The sequence below is a fragment of the Schistocerca cancellata genome, chromosome 5, assembly GCF_023864275.1.
Source record: "Schistocerca cancellata isolate TAMUIC-IGC-003103 chromosome 5, iqSchCanc2.1, whole genome shotgun sequence".
NCBI classification, from domain to species: domain Eukaryota; kingdom Metazoa; phylum Arthropoda; class Insecta; order Orthoptera; family Acrididae; genus Schistocerca; species Schistocerca cancellata.
In genome coordinates, this window is record NC_064630.1 from 547,569,812 (window position 1) to 547,593,722 (window position 23,911).

At 45.2% G+C, this 23,911-nt stretch overlaps 1 non-coding gene across 1 annotated transcript; it reads right to left on the reverse strand.

The window, feature by feature from the left end:
* Nucleotides 1–22,682: 22,682 nt before the first annotated feature.
* Trnat-ugu (transfer RNA threonine (anticodon UGU)) lies at nt 22,683–22,757 on the reverse strand. Its single transcript has one exon. It is a non-coding gene; the product is annotated as a tRNA-Thr (tRNA).
* Nucleotides 22,758–23,911: the final 1,154 nt, after the last annotated feature.

The window sequence follows — 23,911 nt, forward strand, 5'->3', positions numbered from 1 at the left end:
CAGTGTCTCTGTTTTACAATGTCTGTATAATCTGAGGCAACGTGCGTTCGAAACATTGCATCGAACTACAGACAATGAAAAGTAGGAATACTGCCCTACTATACTTTCACCATTTCTCAAGTTTTTCTCGCTAACATCCTTAATGGCGAATATTTAACACATTAATTCATTCGTAAGCTAACGTTTGAATCTGTCTGATACAAAGGAGTCAAATTCTTTAGAGAATCGGGTATGGAGTGTTTACTGGTAAACATTAACTTCATCAAGTTGTGGGTATAGCCGTGCTTGTGAAAGTGCCATTCGAGTGGGATCTTTTTTGTGGATGATGCTATCTCTTCTTTTTTCTTCAAGGTCCGATCGGTCACCAAATGGAAACCACAGTGAAAGTCACAAATGTTTTATAGGCAACATTTAGTTGCAACTTCTAGCTCCTCCTGTAAGTACTCGCTGCTCCGACTTAGTCATCTGTCATAGCGTGGTACTACACTACTGGACATTAAAATTGCTACACCACGAAGATGACCTGCTACAGATGCGAAATTTAATCAATAGGAAGAAGACGCTGTGATATGCAAATGATTAGCTTTTCAGAGCATTCACACAAGGTTGGCGCCGGTGGCGACACCTGACATGAGGAAAGTTTCCATTCGATTTCTCATACACAAACAGCAGTTGACCGGCCTTTCCTGGAGAAACGTTGTGGTGATGCCTCGTGTAAGGAGGAGAAATGCGTACCATCACGTTTCCGACTTTCATGAAGGTCGGATTGTAGCCTATCGCAATTGCGGTGTATCGTATCGCGACATTGCTGCTCGCGTTGGTCGATATCCAATGAGTGTTAGCAGAATATGGAATCGGTGGGTTCAGGAGGGTAATGCGGAACACCGTGCTGGATCCCAACGGCCTCGTATCACTAGCAGTCGAGATGACAGGCTTCTTATCCGCATGGCTGTAACGGATCGTGCAGCCACGTCTCGATCTCTGAGTCAACAGATGGGGACAACAACCATCTGCACGAACAGTTCGACGACGTTTGCAGCAGCATGGACTATCAGCTCGGAGACCATGGCTATGGTTACCCTTGACGCTGCATCACAGACAGGAGCGCCTGCGATGGTGTACTCAACGACGAACCTGTGTGCACGAATGCCAAAACGTCATTTTTTCGGATGAATCCAGGCTCTGTTTACAGCATCATAATGGTCGCACCCGTGTTTGGCGACATCGCGGTGAACGCACATTGGAAGCGCCATACTGGCGTATCACCCGGCGTGATAGTATGGGATGCCATTGGTTACACGTCTCGGTCACCTCTTGTTCGCATTGACGGCACTTTGAACCGTGGACGTCACATTTCAGATGTGTTACGACCCGTAGCTCTACCCTTCATTCGATCTCTGCGAAAGCCTACATTTCAGCAGGATAATGCACGACCGCATGTTGCAGGTCCTGTACGGGCCTTTCTGGATACAAAAAATGTTCGACTCCTGCCCTGGCCAGCACATTCTTCAGATCTCTCACCAATTGAAACCGTCTGGTCAATGGTGGCTGAGCAACTGGCTCGTCACAATACGCCAGTCACTACTCTTGATGAACTGTGGTATCGTGTTGAAGCTGCATGGGCAGCTGTACCTGTACGTGCCATCCAAGCTCTGTTTGATTCAAGGCCGTTATTACGGCCAGAGGTGGTTGTTCTAGGTACTGATTTCTCAGGATCTACGCACCCAAATTGCGTGAAAATGTAATCACATGTCAGTTCTAGTATAATATATGTGTCCTATGAATATCCGTTTATCATTTGCATTTCTTCTTCGTGTAGCAATTTTAATGGCCAGTAGTGTAGCTTTCCAGGACTCTCATCATAAAAGGGAGCCACCTATGCTTTCCGCCAATTCTCCACGCAGATTTTCAGCTCCTTATGTGTTCCTAAATGCTGTTCTCATATCCAGTGTATCATGTGAGCAAAAAGATGAAAATCAGGAGAGAAGTCCGAGATGTATGGTGGGTGATCAAACACTTCTCATTCGAAACTCTGTAAGAGAACATTGTTGCAGCTGCAGTATGCGGGCGAACGTTGTAACGAAGAAGGGCAATGCGTAATAACATTCTTCCCCGCTTGTTCTGATTTTCTTATGGTACAGTATTTTCTCGAATCCCCTGATCCTCTATGCGTACTACTTCAAAGTTCTGGCGCCATTGCCGCACTTTGCTGTCACTCATGATAGTTATGTGGACTGCATGGAAATGATGTGGAGCCGCTAACCATGAATAAATATAAAGTGATTCAGCTTCCCCTAGCGCTTTCGTTTTATGCAACCTGCAATGTTATATATGACTATGCGCAAGGTTCTCATATTACCTCACTCACTACGCGCGAACCAATAGTACTACAGAAAAAAATGAACAGGATCTTTTATAGGAAATTAAATGCGGATAAATTTTGTATTGGGATACGTTTTCGCTTAGAGATAAAAATATAAAAGCGACTTTCAAACACACATCCACTCCCACACTCATTCTAAGCCAGTCAGGATTTCTAGTATGTTGTTTGTGACACTCCCTCCTACCACTGTACAGGAATTTCCGACTACACGAAATTTTCGCGATATTTGATCTTTATTTGGTCTCTATTGATTGGGATATTACGCCACCACTATAGTCGTCTATTTCGTTAACTTTATAAATTTAAACGTGCCCGTAAGGTAACGAAAGAAAAGTGACTTTGTGCACATTACGCTAAACTAATTACGTTGACAATTCAATCCAAACTTAATCCTTAAAAGCATAGTAGTTTTGTAGCCAGAAGGCTTTACACAACTACAATTCTTTATTTTAGGCTATTGAAATTTAAAATAACTAGGTAAGCCCCTGGGGCTTTAGCTAGAAATACGCGGGTGGCGACCGCGGGGACCCGAGCTGAGTCTGACATTGCTTCCACTTACTTGTGTCAGACTCCTTCTTTCTCCTTCCCTGTCGGCCTCCCTTGGCCAACTCTTGCTTTTTCGACCCCAACGGTATTAGGTTTCGAGGCCCGAGGGCGTCTTTGCAATTTTCTTATTCCTTCTTATAACCCAACTCCTGAGAGGAGCCCACCCCTTAAGAAAAGCCATCAGTCCTGTGAGCTGTGAGGGTAACACCGCAGGTTGGACGGGAGGCCAGCACCCTCTCTCCGTAAAAAATTAAACATGCTTTCAAGACTGCAAGTAAGCCTCGGAATATTACTGACAAAAATAGACGACGTCAATGGCAAAGAAACGGTATACGATTTGGAACGTGGAATGTAAGGAGTCTGTACAAGACAGGAGCTGCAATCAGTGTGGTCAAGGAAATTCAGAGGTACGAACTAGACCTAGTTGCACTGCAAGAAATCCGGTGGGACGATGCTGGGAGCATTGATGTTGAAAACTGTACAATTCTGTATGGAGCCTGTGAACGAGGTCATCTGTTAGCCACTGGTTTCTGCGTCAGTAAGACGTTGGCCACTAATCTTTCAGAATTGAACTGTCATGCTCCCACGGAGGAGAGCGAATGTGAAGTGAAAGACGAGTTCTATGCACAGCTAGAGGCAGTGATGGACGCTATACCAAATGGACACCTGAGGATCCTCCTTGGTGATATGAATGCCAAGGTTGGGAAAGAACAAATATTCCAAGACACAACAGGTAGGCACAGTCTACACAACCTAAGCAATGACAATGGAGTTAGGTTCATCAGCTTCGCTACATCATTAGGGTTGTTCATCTCCAGCACAAACTTCCAGCGGAAAAACATACATAAAGGAACTTGGGTATCACCAGATGGGAGAACTGTAAATCAAATAGACCATGTTGCCGTTGATCTCAGAGCCAAGAGACGGGTGTTACACGTTAAGACAGCGCGGGGTGCCGAAGGTGGGAGTGATCATTTCCTGGTCAGAGGCCATTTAAACATACAGTGTAAAGGAAGAACGGGGCCTAAGTTAAAAAGAGTGGAAAGGTACCATGTGGAGAAACTAAAAAATGAGGCAACGAAGACCAGATACTAGTTGCAACTTAGTAACCGCTTTGAAGCACTCAGTGAAGTGGACGCGAATCAGGACCTCGAACTTATGTGGGGAAACATCCAGAGCTCAGTTAGGGATACAGCAAAGGAAACACTCATGGGAAACCCAGTGGGCAAGAAGATCTGGTTTGGGAAGGAATGTGCAGATGCCCTGGAAAGGAGAAAGGAAGCCAGGATCAAATGGCTGAAGGGAACATATCTGGCACAGGCCAAAGCACAATTTGAGGAGGTCCGAAAGACTACACAAGCAATTCTGAAAAGAGCAAAGAGGAAATACATAAGGAATATCATAACTGAAGCAGAAACAGACATCAGAGGACAAAAGACGAGGGAAATGTTTCTGAGGGTGAAGTACCCCTGCAAAGGCCACCAGGCCAAGCAGAAATTTGTCAAAGATTCCCGTGATAAGATCCTGACGAACGATAGGGACATAGCTGAGAGATGGAAAGAGTACTTTCGACAGCTGCTAAATTGTGATGAACCCGAACTGCAGTTTGATTTCCAGTACCCAATTACAGCCGATGCAGACTATCCCCCACCTACCCTGGATGAGATAAAAACCAGAATCAGACACCTTAAACAGAATAAGAGTCCAGGTGAAGATGGAATACAGGCTGAAGTGATCCTGGCAGGAGGAGAGAAACTTGCAGAAAAAATACACCGACTGATACAGGCAATATGGGCCAAAGAAGAACTACCAGGAGAATGGAAAACAGCTTTGATTTGTCCAATACGTAAGAAGGGCGACAAACTGAAATGTGACAACTATCGAGGAATCGCCCTGCTTAACATCCGCTATAAGATCCTGTCCAATTGCCTCATACATAGAATTCAGCCAGTGGCAGAATCGGTGATTGGGGAGTACCAGGGAGGTTTCCGGCCAGGACGGTCAACAGTAGATCACATCTTCAGTCTCCGGCAGCTCACTGAGAAACTGGGTGAATATGGTAAAGATTTGCATATTTTATTCGTTGATTTTAAGAAGGCCTATGATTGCATACATCGCAAGAGCCTGCTCAACTGTTTAAGGGAGTTTGGCATAGCAGAGAAACTCATCAATCTGATAAAGATCTGTCTGAACGAAACACATGCAAAGGTGAAGATGGGAAATCGCGTAACTGAGGAATTTGAAATTGTGACAGGACTCAGGCAAGGAGGTGGGTTGTCCCCTATCCTGTTAAACTTTGCCCTCGAGAAGATCGTACGCGAGACCTTCCAAGAGAACGAAGGGATTGAAATCGAAGGAAAGAGACTGGCATACTTAGCCTATGCAGACAACATCTGTTTACTCTCTAGGTCGGAAGAGGAGTTGGAGCAAATGACCAAAGCACTAAAGGAGGCTGGCAGCAAATTTGGGCTAAACATAAACGAAGCTAAGACAGAGTACCTCATTATGACGCGTGGTCATTGTCAGACTGCTGATCATCTACAATCACTGCAGGTTGGGGACCATTACTACAACAGAGTGCAAGAATTCAAATACCTAGGGGCACTTTTCACTGAGAACTCGTCATGTGAAGCAGAGATCAATGTCAGAATACAAGCAGGAAACCGATCTTACCACAGCGTAGCACAACTGCTTCGGTCCAAATCTCTCTCCAGACAGTTCAAGATTCAACTGTACAAAACCCTGATCCAGCCTGTTGTTCTATATGGCTGTGAAACATGGAGTATCCGGAAACAGGACTTCCATAAGCTTCTTATCTTTGAGAGAAAAGTGCTTCGGAAGATCTTCGGTCCGGTTCTGAATGCAGATACAGGGGAATGGAGGATCAGATACAACCAAGAGCTTGAGGAACTATACCAGCAGCCCAACATAGGAGGAGCTGTCAAAGCCAAACGAATGCAGTGGGCCGGCCATGTGGCCCGGATGGAGGATCACAGATGGCCTCGGAAGCTCCTGGATTTCACACCTACAGGAAAGAGACCGCCAGGGAGACCCAAGAAGCGTTGGAGGGATGGACTCCATGAAGATTTAAAACAAATGTCAATAGATGTGGACGAATGGCGGATAGCAGCAATGGACAGAATACAGTGGAGGAGGAAACTTGTAGATGCGTGCGGTCCACTGGGCCTGATCACGTAGTAGTAGTAGTAGTAGTAGTAGTAGTAGGTAAAATTTACACAAGCGTCAATTGTATAATTCGTAAATATTCGACTAAGCCAGTGGCTTGATGGGGCCAGTCAATGAAGATAAAAAAGGATGGGATATCAGGAATAGTTCATGTAGCCCGAAATTTTTCCGTAGTGTTAGGAGGGAGTCCCACGAACAAAATATTAGAAATATTGACTAGTGATGGATGCGTGTGAGGGTGGAGGTACGTTTGTTAATTTTGTACGTTTTTCTTGAACAACTAGAAAACCGTGGCCTTGAATGAAAACGTATCCCAGTACAAAATTTTACAGCATTAAATTTCGTACAAAAAAGATCCATTTCATTTATTAGTAGCAAGCGAGAGAATATGAATACACTGCGGGTTGCATAAAACGACAGCGGTAGGGGCAGCTGAATCATCCTGTTTCATTACGGCACGCACTTCACACCTCGGGGGAGAGTCTATTGTTCCAGCCATCTTTTAGTGTTCACTCTGCGCTCAGAACTGAAAAGTGCGGCTTGACACGACCGATGGTCATATAGGGGACACGTCCCAACACATTCTCGAAGCTTCATCGGTGGCTTCAATTTCGCGACCGATCGGACCTTAAAAAACAAGAATAGCCCTCGTACATACTGATGAACAATCATTGTGGGTGTGCTAGAATTAATGGTAAAAGCAAGAGCTGACCTCGTTGTCATAACAAAATAAAGACCAAATGAATCGCCACGCCTTTGCCTCGCATAGGCCGCCACTACAGACGGACTCAGTAATTCTGCCATACGGCGGCCGGTCTCAGCAGTGGCAGAGTACGGCGACGTACGGTAGCCAGACACAGTAACTGTGTTCTCGCCAATTGCCATAGCCTGTCGGCGACGTACGGTAGCCAGACAGAGTAACTGTGTTCTCGCCAATTGCCATAGCCTGTTAACACCCCAGTTTAACGCTGTATGAGACCCATAAGCTAGCGATTTGCCACATAGCGGAAACGGTAGCGCGTGAGAAGAAAGAATTGGAGGATTACAAATACTGCCCACTTCTCCCGAGTAGGACACGAATTGCGTGCGTAGATACAAAACACGGGATAGTGACAAAATGTATTGAGTACAGCGTGTCACTAGCGACTTTCTCTGCTGAGAGTAAGAAATTGGAGGAATATAAAAACTACTGAGTGGACACGAATATGCGGGAGAGAAGACAGGCGAACAGCTGAACGTTTCCGTTACCCGAGTCTGATGAAAGTAGCAAACTGAAGAATTCGGAAATTCCCGCCGTCGCCCGAGTGCGGGACGAACTATATGCAGAGAGAGAGAGAGAGAGAGAGAGAGAGAGAGAGAGAGAGAAAATGCGAGTAACACAAGCCTTCAGTTAGTAACTAAACGGTACTTCTAATCTCGTCTAACACACTACACATTCAATAACGAATAATTACGATACGCAGCAGCCTTATATGCAGCCGCCATAGGCCCTGTGATGGACGGTGCACAGTCTATCGCTACAGCCCCCCCCCTCCCCCCTCCTACCCACCTAACTTGCGGATAATAAACGGGAAGAGGGACTGTCGGACCTCTTTATTTGGGCCCAAATTTCTGTATACTTATGTCGTGTTCATTACCCGAGATGCGGCAATTGATAATTTGTACCTGTTAGAGATTGGAACCTGGACCTGGATTTTCCTCTTATCACACTCTTCCGAAAGTTTTGAGATGTATGGCCACCTGACGCTGCTGGAAGCCAGAGAAAATGTTTCTAAGAGGATACTATGTTTTGGGAAATTCAGCCTAAATACGATTCCATTTTTCTGCAGTTTCTTTCGATGTCTGACCTACTTCATATTTTACAAGCATTCTTCTTACGTTTACTCACTGCATGCTCTCCAGGCAGACTGTGAAGTACTGTATGGTGTTGCAGCCCTGTTAACAGATGAGTTCGATTGCCAGCATCCGCTACAGCCTATGATGGGTGTTCATTCTTCCGCACTCGTGAAGCGTATGATGGCGGGCAAGATCATAATAAATCGTTCTTCAGCGCTCGTGAACCATATGATACCGAACAAGATCGTAATAAATTAAGCATCACAATCAAAGTCTCTCTTGAAACTATCACCCCTGTTTACCGGTTTATTTTTTTAGATGCTTCATTTGGCTCTGAGCAATATGGGACTTAACATCTGAGGTCATCAGTCCCCTAGACTTAGAACTACTTAAGCCTAACTAACCTAAGGACATCACACACATCCTAGATGCTAGATGCTTCATTTGTGTGGCCATAGTGTCCGTAGTTGCCTGACAAGGTTAAAGGCATTTTTCACTTTATGGATGTCCATCTTACTGCACTAACGAGCGACTTCAGCTGATTATATGTATATGAGAAAAGCACAAGCACAGCTGTACCTTGAGAATGTCCTTATTCTATCACAGGATTAGAGGATTAGTTTCGGCGGCACGTGACAACCATTCTCAGGCTCCACCACTGCCAAAGGAATATTTGATTTCCTTGAAGCATTTACTGTGGGATCCTTGTTACTAGCACACGTGGGGCACCTTTCATCAGAAGTGTTTGAACACGGTGTCGAATATAGATTCCTGATGAAAGCTAGCCCACTGTGCTAGTAACAATGATCTCACAATAAATGCGCCAAGAAAATCAAGTATTCTTTTGGCAAGTACTCTTGGGGCCTGAGGATGGCGGAAACGTGCCGCCGAAACTAATCGTGTGATAGAATAAAGACATTCTAAAAATACAGCTATAGTGATATTTTTTCCATATACGCGTTTCATTTTATTTGTAAAAACATAGCCAATAGTCTATCCTGAAACGTATACTGCCTGACAAAAAAGGTGTAGCACCCAGCAGACGCGGTTGTTTGTCAGTGTAACATCAGATACGTGCCGGCCGTCGTGGCCGACCGGTTCTAGGCCCTTCAGTCCGGAACCGCGCTGCTGCTACCGTCGCAGGTTCGAATCCTGCCTCGGGCATGGATGTGTGTGCTGTCATTAGCTTAGTTAGGTTTAAGTAGTTCTAAGTCTAGGGGACTGATGACCTCAGATGTTAAGTTCCATAGTGCTCAGAGCCATTTGAACCACTTTTTTTGGACATGTACATACTATCAGCAAGTATGTAAATGAGTAGTTTTGAAATTTTATGTGACAGTTAAAAGGGCCACCACAGTCGTTAGTGTTATTAGTGTTCTGTGTAGTTACTAGACATGGAAGGACTTGTAAGGGTCGTGAACATCGTCAGGTGTTGAATGGTCACTGTGAAGGAACGGGACGCTGGGTACTCGTCAGAGAAAGCGTTATCAGCGCTTGAAGAAATTTGAAAGTAGCCTCATTGTCCTCATTGTGGTGGCCATTTAGCTGGCTGGTCGAATTGTATAATATCCTGATTTGTGAGGCATTCGGGTGTGACAGTGGCGAGATGTTGAACTGCATGGAAACCTGAGGATAAGCATGCTCTTTAAGGTTCCGGTAGACCACGTTTCACCATCAAAAGAGAGGATTAACGTAATGCACAGCGAGCACATCGTAACTGCTTCACACCTTTGTATGCCATTCGAGAACGCGTAATAGACTCCCTGCAAGATTCTGGTTCATTTTGCGCCATTAGTTGAAGACTAGCACCAGCCAGGCTAGGAATTACCGTCCCATGCTTAGGCTGGCGTTAACATTACAACACAGACGGCTGCGTTTGAAGAGGTGCCATGACGGGTTCGCACGGACTACTGATGAATGGCGTCGCATTGTGTTTAGCTATGGATCGCGGCTCTGCAATACCACGGATAAAGATTGTCGGCGAGTATGGCAGCGACCTGAGGAGAGACCCCATTCTTCTAATCATTGGGAGAGGCATAGCGGTATTACTCCTGATTTCATGATGTGGGGTGCCGTCAGGACGCCTTCGGGTCACAGCTGGTACTGATTGGCGGCACAAGTCACGGTCGTCCTGATTCCTCAGGTGTTTCCTCTTAGGTGGCAGTATCTTGATGCCATTTCGCAATAGGACGATGATCGTGTCTCTAAGAACTGTCTGCGTCATGTTGAGGTAGTCCCCTGGGTAGAAAGATCCCAATATCTGTTCCAAATAAAACACGTACGGCATCAGCTAGGACGTTAACTCCATCCCATTGTCAGTACTCAGTATATCAAGGACTTGTTAGAACAGTTGTGGACCGGTTTGTTTCAGGTGAGGATACAACAGCTTTATGACACCCTCTGCAACGGTTCAGTGAATGCATCCAGGCCGCAGGAGGCGCAGCCTCATACTGATAAGTGGGGTCACAGTGTCAAGTTATTTGCAAATTTTAACTTGATTTTTTAATCACTGAAATAACATCACGCACTCTCTCAACCTTGTGAAGCTTCATTTTGCTTAAATAGAAATAATTCAAAAGCCAGGCTCGCTCAAACACTGTTTACTGGATAATCGGTTTCAACACATAAAGGTGCCATCATCGGATCTGTGAAGATATAATATGACAGGTTTGAAGGAGGGCTTACATGAGTTACACTGTATACATTACTGTTAGTACTGTACCACATACCTGAATGTAGATCAATATTTATAAACCATTTGGATATAACGATACACGAGGCAGACCAGCTGATATAAAATCATTGTCACAAAAAATAAAAAAACAGCTGCTCTCATGGTCATTCTTTTCCATAAGATACGTAAAACCGAAGTCACAAGATAAAACTATTTGGTACATGATCGCTGCTCGACTAACAAAGGTCGGCATCACACTGCCCTATTACGAGCAGGTTAACCTGCAGCGATTCTAGTGGTTCACAACCGGCCACTATATAGCGCTTTCCAAGCAGTGCACACACAGTCCCACGGTATAACCACTCATTACTACCACAATACAACTTTACTATTACTGCTAACTAAATACCCATGCAAAGAACACTTTAGTGTACACTTACTGTACATACTATACAGTAAGTCAGTAACAGAGTAAAAATGTCTGAAGCAAAGCCATTATCCATATTAGCACCATACAAAACTACACATTGTAATTTACCCTTATTCATAAATGGAAGTCAGGAATTTACACATAGTAAGCTGTTCATAAAACGACTTAGATACAATGTGACGAGTGATTAAAACCTATATGCTGGGCTTTACCTGTCTGGGCACTACGGTCTCAGGTATTGTTTCCTCCCTCTCTTGTGAAAGTTCCACTTTCTTAGTCAGGCAGTGTGCTTTCCAGTTCTCAAAACAGTTATTTACGAAGGTACTGACGTCTGGTTTTACGTACGGTATTTTATGTCAGAGTTTCGCTTACTTCAGGAAGTCTCGTCTGCTTGCAAGTTTTTGATGTATTCCTTCGCTTGGCGTTGCTGTTTCTTCCCTCCCCCCCCCCCCCCCCCTCCTCGTAATTTCACGTTGGTTTGCAGTGTTATACATTTAATGACGTGAAATAGGACGCAAGGTAGTACCACTATGCTGGACGTACACTCATGTGGTGAGAGGATGGAATCGTAATGCACTCAGGAACATCGTCGATTATAAATAATCGTTCTAGCTGCCTAGGTATTACGATGTGCGGAGGCATAATGTTGCATGGGCGTGCTGACCCCCAAATACTGGAACACAGTACACTCACCGGATGTTGTTATGACACCGTACTCCTCCCCATGAGCGTGTTTTTAGAGGTGCATTCGGCCCCGACCTAATTTTTTTAATGACAACACGTGATCACATTGAAGAGTGTGTGCGTGGGGGGACGTACTTTTGGAACAAAAGGAGACTGGGCGAATGGACGAGCCTGCCCGTTCCCCCGACTTAAATCTCACAGAGCACGTGTGAAATGTGTTGGCGAAATGTACTGCAATACGTCCTCATGCATCAGCGACCACACAGCAGTTGTCGACTGCCCTGATTGGAGGAATGGAACGCCCTACTACGAGAACTCCTTACCAATTTTGTGGTCAGCCTGGAAGCACACTGTAGAACATGCACTGCCGTCCATGGTGATAATACATCTCACTACGAACCGTGGTTTAAATGGCTCTAAGCACTATGGGACTTAACATCTGAGGTCATCAGTCCCCTAGACTTAGATATAGGGAAACATAACTAACATAAGGACATCACACACATCCATGCCCGAGGCATCGAACATGCGACCGTAGCAGCAGCGCGGTTCCGGACTGAGGCGCCAGAACGGCTCGGCCACAGCGGCCGGCACGAACCACGTCCCGCTTTTTGGAATTCCCACCACGGATCGCGATGACTTCAGTGTAAGTATTGTCTTTGAATAAATGTGTCATTTTTGTTGATCTTATTGCGTATTTCTTCGTTAGTTTCTGTACTATACCATATAATTTCTCTCTATGCAGGGTGCAAGTTTCATACAGCTATGTTTCTTGGCAGCGGCACAGTCTTGCGAAAGTTACTTTGTCCTTAAATTTTGCACGCCAATGTATTAGGACTACATAAAGGAGCTAATGTTGCTAAGGAATAAGTAATTGGCGCAAGACAGAGCATATAACAGCAAGCGTAGTATGTAGTTTGTCTCTTCGAGGAGGCTGGGTATGGAATATTTACAGACACGAAGATTAATTTCGAAAAAAGAAAAGAAATGTAATATCTGAAGTGAAATAAATCGTGGGGAACTAGCGACACGAAAAAGTGTTGCAATGTAAATGCAAACATCATATGGCAGAACATCACGATTTTGAAACGTGGCTAGAGGGAAAAGCCTGTCCCCAGATTGCGAATGTTTAAAAAAGCTTAATGCATTCTCCCGTTGCGCCGATGGAGGCTCCTCTTTACAGTTTAGCTTCTGGAAACATAATTATGGCGCAACTTGTACAGAGAGGTTATAAAAGCTATAAAAACAAGAACCGAACTTCCTGCAGTGGCACGGGCAGCGCACACGAAGCAGTATATCATTGAAGCAGGTGTTACCACAGTCTAGTTTGGTCACGTACATTAATTTGCTTTTGCAGCTCCCTGTTGCAGCGGAGACCATGATTTATGGCCATTCGTTAAGGTTTAAAGTTGATCGCGGAACCGAGAACCGCGGCTGTGTAATCCAATGCCAGATTGTGTATGACTCGGCGTTTGTTTGTGTGTGGTGGTCGACGCGAGTAATGAGAGTATCATAAACATGCATGGGAGAACTCTGGAGGCGGGCGGGGGCAACGGGAGGCTGCCACGGTGGCCGCCGTCGATATTGCTATTATGTAGCTAAATCACAGCGTCTAACGCACCGTGTAAAACGCGTAAAATTTTTTGGTGCGGGCCGCTGCGTAAATCGTGCCTCTTAGAGCTCGTTTTACACAACGAACAGACTTCAGGGGGAAGATCGGGCTACTGCAGAGCCCCTGGCGGGCGCTCTGCTTACTACCGACCTACTTGATACTGGTGCAAAGTGCACATTGCTTTACACAGCTCATAGCAGAGCAAAGCCAAAAGCTTTAAAAAGAAAATATGACTCATGTTTAAATTTAGTCTTAGTCGTTCCTTTGACTACAAAACATTCACAACTGAAGTCAAGGTTCTACGTATTTTATTATTTGACCATATAAAATATGGCTGCCACCATAAGCTGTTTTTAGTGATTAATACTTTATTAACGACTAATTTCGGTGTGAAACACCACCTCCAAGTCGACGTAAAAGTATAATATAATAAAAACATCTTGGTACAATAGGTTAACAAGTAAAATGTCATGTCCAAGTTAACAGTTGTCCTGGTGAAGGAAACTTACTTGAAGATTTACATACAGGGGAAGAAGCCGAAACTCATATGTGCGGAAAGTACACTGAAACGCCAAAGCAACTCCTATAGGCATGCTATTCAAATACAGAGACATGTAAACAGGCAGAATACTGCGCTGCGGTCGGAATCGGCAATGTAAGACAACAAGTGTCTGGCGCAGTTGTTAGATCATTTACTGTTGCTACAATGGCAGGTTATCAGGATTTAGGTGAGCTTGAACGTGGCGTTATAGTCGGCGCACGAGCGATGGGAGACAGCATCTCCGAGATAGCGATGAAGTTGGGATTTTCCCGTACGACCATTTCACGAGTGTACCGTGAAAATAAAAAATCCGGTAAAACATCAAATCTCCGACATCACTGCGGCCGAAATAGATCTCTTGATGACTGCACGACACAAAGCTTTGAGCCTCTCCTGGGCCCGTCAACACCGACATTGGACTGTTGATGAGTGGAAACGTGTTGCCAGGTCGGACGAGTCTCATTTCAAATTGTATCGAGCGGATGGATGTGTACGCGTGTGTAGACACTCTCGTGAATCATGGACCCTGCATATCAGCAGGGGACTGTTCAAGCTGGTGGAAGCTCTGAAATCTTGTGAGACGTGTGCAGTTGAAGGGATATGGTACCCTTGATACATCTAGATACGACTGATAGGTGACACGTCACCTGCACCCGACGAACTTGGGCAATTCCAGCTGGACAATGCGAAACCCCACACTTCCAGAATTGCTACAGAGTTGCTCCAGGAACACTCTTCTTAGTTTAAACACTTCCGATGGCCACCAAACTCCCCAGACATGAACATTATTCATCGTATCTGGGATGCCTTGCAACCGGCTGTTCACAAGAGATCTCCATCAGCTCGTACTCTTACGGATTTATGGACAACCCTGCATGATTCATGGTCTCAATTCCCTCCAGTACTACTTCATACATTAGTCGAGCCCATGCCTTGTTGTGTGAGGCATTTCTGCTTGCTCGCGGGACCCTACATGATATTAGGCAAGTGTACCAGTTCCTTCGGCTCTTCAGTGTATGAGCTTTTGATGTAAATTTCATGGCCAAGACAGTTGATGATTGGAAATCAGGTTTACGTGTTAACCTACTCTACGAAGATGTTTTTATTATAAGTTTTTGACGTCTACGTGAAAAGAACAGTACCAAAACTAGTCAACTTTATTCACTGAAACCAGCTTGTGGTGGTAACTTGAATTGCTCCAAATACATTAGAGGTGGAGAGCATATTTAAAAAAGATGTTTTCACATATTCACACGGTTTCGAGTCCGCAGTTTTTTAATTTTTTTTTTATATACAAATATAGTCGCCGTCGATCGCTGCGCTTCCGATACGTACGCTGTACTTGCCGAGAAGTCGTCGACTTTACTCTGTATACACGTAAACAAATTCCAAAGTTTTCAGTAGTGGTGCCTTAGTCAAAGATAGATGGAGAACTGATGAAAAAAGGAGTACTCGTATGACATTATTGCCTAGGAGAACCAGAGTAGTTGGTTCTGCAGCCTAAGCTAGAAAGGGTTTCCTCTCTCGGCTCACTGTGGCTCCCTTACTCCCTATGTTAGAATTGTGTCGGAAACCTATATGTAAAGAGTAGGCGACTATGATGAGTGCGTGTATATAGCGTGTCCCTAAAATGTTGAAAATGAACTTCGAGGGATTGTAGAGGATGTCTTGAAGAACAAATAGAGGATAGGAGCCCGTATCCGGAAACGTATAAGAGCTGCAGCCCGACGTGCCGTAGGCTAATGTCTCGCAATGTTGTTCGTCATTCAGAGATCGCGACTGATCGCCACAATAGCCAGTGGAGGAGATGGAGCTAGCTGCTGTGTAAACATTCCTTGTCTCCTATGAATGCGTTGCTCTGTTGCCTCTTTTGATGAAGGACTCGGACAAGTGTTTGCATCGCAATTTGTTTTTCTCCTAGAAATCTCTAAAATCTCCATTGTTTTCGGCGTAAAGGAGAAAAACTGCAGATGGAAACCCGTCTCTGAAACCTTCATCCAACGAGGTAACAAACTGTCGGATTCACAGGAGACAAGGCCTTTCTACGCTGCAGTTAGCTCCATCTTCTCCACTGGCGATCGTGGCGATCAGTTGTTACCACTGAATAACAAACAACATTGACGTTCCGCCTAAGGTCCGTCAGCGTGCAAAGTCACGTTTGCTGCTGAATTGGTGGGATAATGGCAGGCGTCGGAGACTATAACTTCGACGCCCAGTATCGTCGTTGGATATCTTTTCCGGACACGAGTTTCTATCCTCTAATTGTTTCTCAAGACACCCTATATAACGTCTAAAAGTTAGTCGCAACATTCCTGGGACACCCTGTAATGTGGTGCCTTGTTTGTGTTGCCTTGTGATGAAAGAAGGGGTACGGTAAACGCGTTAACGACTCACACTCTAAGGTATCGGCGGATCAAAATGTGTTGCGTCAAATGCCTACATGAGAGATTGCAGAGAGGTTACGATTTTGATTCAGGACATTGGCGGTGCGAAGTTGGAGATCAGGAACGTTGCTCCGCGACCGCATCTTCTCTTGCCGACCAAAAATAAGCCGCGAAAATTTCTTGCTTCACCAGAATTCAAATCGGTCACCTGCAAGTAGAGTGTCACTTCACAGGCGTGCTTTATCGACCTTGATAATTCCCTGCCAACAAGTATTTCTAACCGGAATGTGGTCTTCCATACTACCACCTGATTTAGTGTTTGGTTTAAAAGACGCTCACTCTACAATGACTCTCAACTCGAACAGCCCATCACACCACTAGTGATACAGAATGAAAATTTCTTTAAAAATGTAATTTCTAACCAAAAAAACAACGTCAGGTTTTTGTTGCATTTTACATTTTGGCACTGCTGCATTTGGTACATGAAAGTTTCTTTTATAAGAAATATGCAATTTTAAACCAACAGATGTTATATGAAAACATGGCTCAGGTAGGTTGTATTATTTTTTCTTATTAAAAATAATACAGCCCAGCTGAACCATCCACAAAACACGTTTCTTCCATTTGGTGATGGTCGAAACAACCAAAACTGGTCGAACAAATATACACAGCTTATTGACAAATAAAAATGTTTTTCTATTAAATAACAGGATAGAGTATCAACGGCAAACGGTATTCTTCAAAACGCGCTATATAAGACAACTGAGATTCTCACAAAGACAGAAAAGTGGAGCATGGTTAGTTTCCCGTCAGCGTTCCTCACAAGTGAGTCGCTTTTACACAAACAGTTAATCTTTGCAGTGGTGTAGACACACTACGAGTAGGAACTTAGATGATTAGTCTGTGTGTGGCTGTATGAGTGTGTCATACAAAACACCCACAAAGTAGATGCCTCCCTGTGCAATAATAAGTAAAAATTGATGCGCTTAATAAAGTGATTTCATATGAGTAGTAAACTTAAATGTTAGCTTTCCGTGTTCACAGAAAATGGAGCTAATCAGTTTCATTTAATTCGATCTGTCACGTCCTTACTATGACGACGCGTATCTTAAATAGATCTTCCGTTCTACTGACCTCAGAATCGTGTCTGTAATACAGTCACGCCGCCTTACCGTCATTTGCCTTCGACAACGCGACGTCGTTTGCCGTGTTATCTGTGGTGTAATCAACGTCGTAATTATACTGAGAAATGGTGATGCCCCTCTTTTACTGATGACTGCAACTTCATCTTTATGCAAATGACAGCTGTGCCACGAGTTCGCAACGCAGAGGATGACGCAATTGTCCCGTAAAGATTCACAAGCAACGCATGTTCCTAATGCTAGGCCTTACACACTTCTGCTTGTAAAAATGCACTCCGTAATGGAGGTGCGCTAATCCTATGAAACGTAGAAGACACTCAAACCAGAGCCGTAATATCACTGATGATAATTACAGAGTGAAAAATCAGGCGAGCGTTTTTTTATTTAAGTTGCCGTGTTGTCTACATGCCAAACATCCAGAACCTAATTACATACGTGGTGCATCTCACTTTTAAAAAATTATTAGCTGGTATGTCCTATGTATACCTATATATAGGATAAATGTTTTTTTTTTTCTTTTTTTTAGATTATTTAAGAGAGAGTAAGGTAAGGAATTTCATTGTGAAGTGAATACGCTGTATAATGATCTGGTTGCTTGATGGCTCGGTAACGTTAAGATTAAGCAATACGTCGATACAGCACTATCGCCTAACAATCGAAGAGTTGATATCGAAGTTCTTCGGGGCCGGCCGAAGTGGCCGCGCGGTTCTGGCGCTGCAGTCTGGAACCGCGAGACCGCTACGGTCGCAGGTTCGAATCCTGCCTCAGGCATGGATGTGTGTGATGTCCTTAGGTTAGTTAGGTTTAACTAGTTCTAAGTTCTAGGGGACTAATGACCTCAGCAGTTGAATCCCATAGTGCTCAGAGCCATTTTTTTTTTTTTGAAGTTCTTCGAGGAGATAAACCATCAGTTACATTTTCCAATTAACAGCCCTTAATAATCAGTGCCGATTCTGTAAGTTGGAAAAATATGGAAATTTGTGGTAAGGTCTTATGGGACCAAACTGCTGAGGTCATCGGTCCCTAAGTTTACGCACTACTTACTCTAACTTACGCTAAGGACAACACACACACACACACACACACACACACACACGCCCGAGCGAGGACTCGAACCTCCGGCGGGGGGAGCCGACCAGACTGTGACAAGACGCTTCATACAGCACGGCCTATAAGTTGTTTTATTTTGTTATGATAGTAGAGGCAATAGTGGGATTTGCTGTTTCAACTTACTTTGCGTTGTAGGAAGAATGAGCGATATATATTTAATGTATTATTGTCCTCGGAGTGACCTGATTCAGCCATCTCAATCCTTAATAGAAATTAAGGAAATATATTAAGTTTATAATTGTAATTAAGGTAAATATATATACTCTAAGGCAAAAATAAAACTAACCACCGCGAATGATTTCTGAAAATTGGCCACAAATTGATACTCGTGCATGTCTCGACAGAAAATGTAAAATAGTTAACTTCGGCGGCCGATGGATGAATGTATGATCCTGCAGCACCTTTTCACCACGCAACTGCCGATGGCGGTAAGCAGGAGACATGTCGATTCCAGGGCGTAAAGTCTTCCGGAATTTCATTTCATGTACCCAGATGGGCATTAACTATGCCTCGCAGACGGCGCGCGAACAATATACGCAGATGTCATTTGAGAGGTGACGTGTAGTAGGGCTCAGAGAAGTCGGTTGCAGTAAATCGCGAATCACTCGACATTTGAATATGAGCGATGCCACTATTAGATGATGTTAGCAGGTATGGGTGAACCATGGCCGAATACAGCGTCAGGAAGGAAGTGGCTGACTTAGATGGACAAATGGCTTTAAGTACTATGGGACTTAACATCTGAGGTCATCAGTCACCTAGACTTAGAACTGCTTAAACCTAACTAACCTAAGGACATCACACACATCCATGCCCGAGACAGGATTCGAACCTGCGACCGTAGCAGCAGCGCGGTTCCGGATTGAAGCGCCTACAACCGTTCGGCCACAACGGACTGACTTAGAGCGACGACAGACCGTGAAGACGGAGCAAACGACAGAGAGACACTCAAAGTCCCGGGTTCATCATCATCACCATCATCATCATCGATCCGACATGCAACTGGTGCCTCAGTGACCACAAGGAGCATTAACACGTGGCTCACAGACATGTGGCTGAGCTCACGGTGCCCTTGTGCCTTCGGTTTGGAATCTCATTAACTGGAGTAGAACTGTTTTCAGTAATGAGTCCCGCTTCGAACTGAGCCCCGATGACCAGACGTTATGGAGACGCCTTAGCAAGTGGCGGGATACTAACCTGACTGTCGCCCACCATGCAGTCCGACAACCAGAAGTGAGGGTATGAGATGCCAATTAATTTCATACCAAGATCCCTTTGGTTGTCATCCGTGGCACCCTTGTATTGTATTGTATGTTAACCGGGGACCTGGAAACGACGGAGAGGCTCCGTCCCCGCTGCAGCCGCAGTGGTCCACAACCCCACGACGACTACCGCAATCCACTTCACCCCTCCGCCGCCCCACACCGAACCCAGGGTAATAGTGCGGTTCGGCCCCCGGTGGACCCCCCAGGGAACGCCTCACACCAGACGAGTGTAACCCCTATGTTTGCGTGGTAGAGTAATGGTGGCGTACGCATACGTGGAGAACTTGTTTGCGCAGCAATCGCCGACATAGTGTAACTGAGGCGGAATAAGAGGAACCAGCCGGCATTCGCCGAGGCAGATGGAAAACCGCCTAAAAACCATCCACAGACTGGCTGGTTCACCGGACCTCGCACAAATCCGCCGGGCGGATTCGTGCCGGGGACCAGGCGCTCCTTCCCGCCCGGAAAGCCGTGCGTTAGACCGTACGGTCAAACGGGCGGGCGTGACACCCTTAAAGCAAAGCGGAACGGTGAAGATATTCTATGCCCCGTTTTGTTGCACTTTATGGCAAACCACCACAGACTTCCATTTCAGCAAGTTAAGGCCCACACGCATACGCCGACAGTTCCTACTGCTTGTGTTCATGCTTGCCAAACCCTTCCTTGGCCAGTAACGTCGCCGAATCTCTCCCCAGTTGAGAACTTTTAGAGCATTATGGACAGGACCCTTCAACCTGCTCGGGATTTTGTCGCTCTAACACGCCAATGGACCAGAATTCGGCACGATATTCTTCAGGAGGACATCCAACAACTTTATCAGTTAATGGAAAGCCGAAATAACTCCTTGAATAAGGGCCAGAGGTGGACCAACGCGATACTGACTTTTTCAATGTGTGAAGTTGTTTCTCTTGAATAAATCATCCAGTTTTTTCTGAAATTGTAATCATTTAGCCGGCCGCTGTGGTCGAGCGGTTCTAGACGTTTCAGTCTGGAACCATGCGGCAGCTACGGTCGAAGGTTCGAATCCTGCCTCGGGCATGGATATGTGTGATGTCCTTAGGTTAGTTAGGTTTAAGTAGTTTTAAGTCTAGGGGACTGATGACCTCAGATATTAAGTCCCATAGTGCTTAGAACCAATTTTTTGTAATCATTTCTTACTACCTGTGCATCACATTTACCGAATTCCGTTGGATAATTCCTTTGTCATTCGTCTCTTTTTTAGTGTATAATTACAATACTTTACAATTCCTGGAAACCTAACAAAAATATGTTTCACAATCAGATCCCAACATTAAAATCATTTCTTTGTATTACGTGAGTGTCATTTACACAGTTGTTTTCGCTTCGACTAAAAATGTATATAGCATTGCATATATCTAAATATATTGATTACAACAGTACAGGGACTTAACCTATGTCACGGATTGCGCGGCCCCTCCCGCCGGAGGTTCGAGTCCTCCCTCGGGCATGGACGTGTCTGTTGTTCTTAGCATAAGTTAGTTTAAGTAGCGTGTCAGTATAGGGACCGATGACCTCAGCAGTTTGATTCCTTTGGAATTCTCACACATTCGAACATTTGAATTAACCCCATAAACCAATACTTAAACATGGTTCAAATGGCTCTAAGCACTATGCGACTCAACTTCTGAGGTCATTAGTCGCCTAGAACTTAGAACTAATTAAACCTAACTAACCTAAGGACATCACACACATCCATGCCCGAGGCAGGATTCGAACCTGCGACCGTAGCGGTCGCTCGGCTCCAGACTGTAGCGCCCAGAACCGCACGGCCACTCCGGCCGGCCCAACACTTAATGATGATCGCTTGCTTAACAGTGTGTTGGTCTACCTTAGGAACGCAATACAGCAGCGATTCTGCACGGCATGGATTCGATAAATGTTTGTAGGTTTCCGCAGGTATGTAGCACCAGAGGACTAGGCATAAGTCATGCAATTCCCAAAAGTTGCTGGCCGCTGGTTTGTGGGCGTTGATCTTGCGCCTCTATAACTTCCCAGATGTGTTCCATTGAGTTGAGACCGGGAAAATTTGGTGGCGGAGACATCAGAGTTTCACTACTATGCTCCCTCCAAGCACTGTAGCACGATTATGGCCGTGTGGTACGGGCACTTATCTTGCTGTAAGATACAATCGCCGTCGGGGAAGGTATCAAGCATACACGGTTGTAGGTGCTCAGCAATAATGTTTACGTAGTTCGCAGCTGTCACGGCGACTTCGATTACTTCTAAAGGTCCCACAGAAGCACAGCCAACTGTCCTACTTAAGCCCTATATCGCCCCACCGTAGCGCATACGTGGCGCGATACATTTTCCAAGCAGCCAGTTGCCTGAATGATATCGTTATCTGGACACGACCATTGACTTGGTGTCAGAAGAAAAGTGACCCGTCTGACCACGCGACTCATTTCTATTAATCCATGCTCCAATCCTGATGACCCCGTATCCACTGCGTCGTAACCGACTACGCGTTGGGTCAACATCGCAAAGGGTAGAGATCACCTCCTGCGGAACATTGTATTCAACAATGGGCTCTTTGCGGTGTGCACAGATCGCCTCCTGTCTTGTTGAAGCTTGCTCATCCAATGCCTTGTCGCGTACTTGTGTTTTCATCGTCTTTCAGTCTCGTTCCATAGATGCTCACTATAGTAGCACGCAAACAGCCGGGCATCTTTACCGTTTCCGAATGCCTGCTCCCGGACGCCGGGCCGCAATGATTTATCCTTTGTACAAGTCGCTTATTTCAGTGTACTGAATTTGCGGCACCGGCTCGTACCGTCGTCAAAGTGATTCCCTACTGAAATTATAATTAAATCAAGAACCTAAGCTGTCGACAGGCATTGATGTACATCAACGGGGATTGTTGAAATTGTTTGCCCCGACCGGGACTCGAACCCGGGTCCTCCTGCTTACATGGCAGACGCTCTATCTATCTGAGCCACCGAGGGCATAGAGGATAGTGCAACTGCAGGGATTTATCCATTGCACGCTCCCCATGAGGCCCACATTCCCAACTTAAAGTCCACACACTACATTCGTAGCACCCCTGCCCACTACACTCATTACTCGCGGCAGACAATCTTACTGAGTCCCGTAAGAGTTCGGTCAAAGCGTGTGCATCCGCACAGACGAAGAAGGTCAATGGCCGGTTAGTCTTAACTATATGAAGATGGTATATGTTCTTTCGGACATGACCGAAAGAACAGATACCATCTTCCTATGATTCACTACTCGTCTTTGTTCCGATTATATAATTTCCTTAGTGCCGCACGCTCCTGCAATGCCACCAGCAGTGGTATTCTTTGTCGAATTGGGCAGTGGTCAATGTTTTGACTAATCAGTTTAGTTTGGTAACTGATATTTCAGACGGATAATTTTTTAAAATCACCTTGTGACTTGGGTCTAACGAACAACCCGAAAATTCTGGTGTCTACCTTGTAATTGTATCTGGGGAACCTACAGCCATGCAAACGCATCACGCCGGCCGTGGTGGCCGAGCGGTTCTAGCGCTACAGTCTGGAACCGCGCAACTGCTACGGTCGCAGGTTCGAATCCTGCCTCGGCTATGGGTGTGTGTGATGTCTTTAGGTTAGTTAGGTTTAAGTAGTTCTAAGTTCTAGGGGACTGATGACCTCAGAAGTTAAGTCCCATAGTGCTCAGAGCCATTTGAACCATTTGAACCAAACGCATTACGTCAAGTGGCGCCTTTCACGTGTTCTATTCGTAAACCTAGGTCTTTAGAGAGAAACAGGTTGCAGGTTGTACATGGTGAGCAAAACAAAACTGGCTCGGACAATATTTCATGCACCTTAAGATAGTCAACTCAGCTTACATGAGTCTCAATGGGAATGAAATATATTCCGGGCCAGTTCTACTTGGCCGTCGACCCTGTACTACTGTCTGCCTTTTCGGCTTCGCATTTACTCCCAAACTTCTATCCACGCGTTGTATGTGATCGCTTTAAGTTTTGGGATGTTTAGGATGCACTGAAATTAGGGTTCAGAAAATGAGTATTGTACTGGGCGTCCTCAATTCGCTTCTCAGTTTGGTGTGCTGACATCCAGAGAAAGTTCACGGAATTCCCGCACCCTGCAGCTCAATCA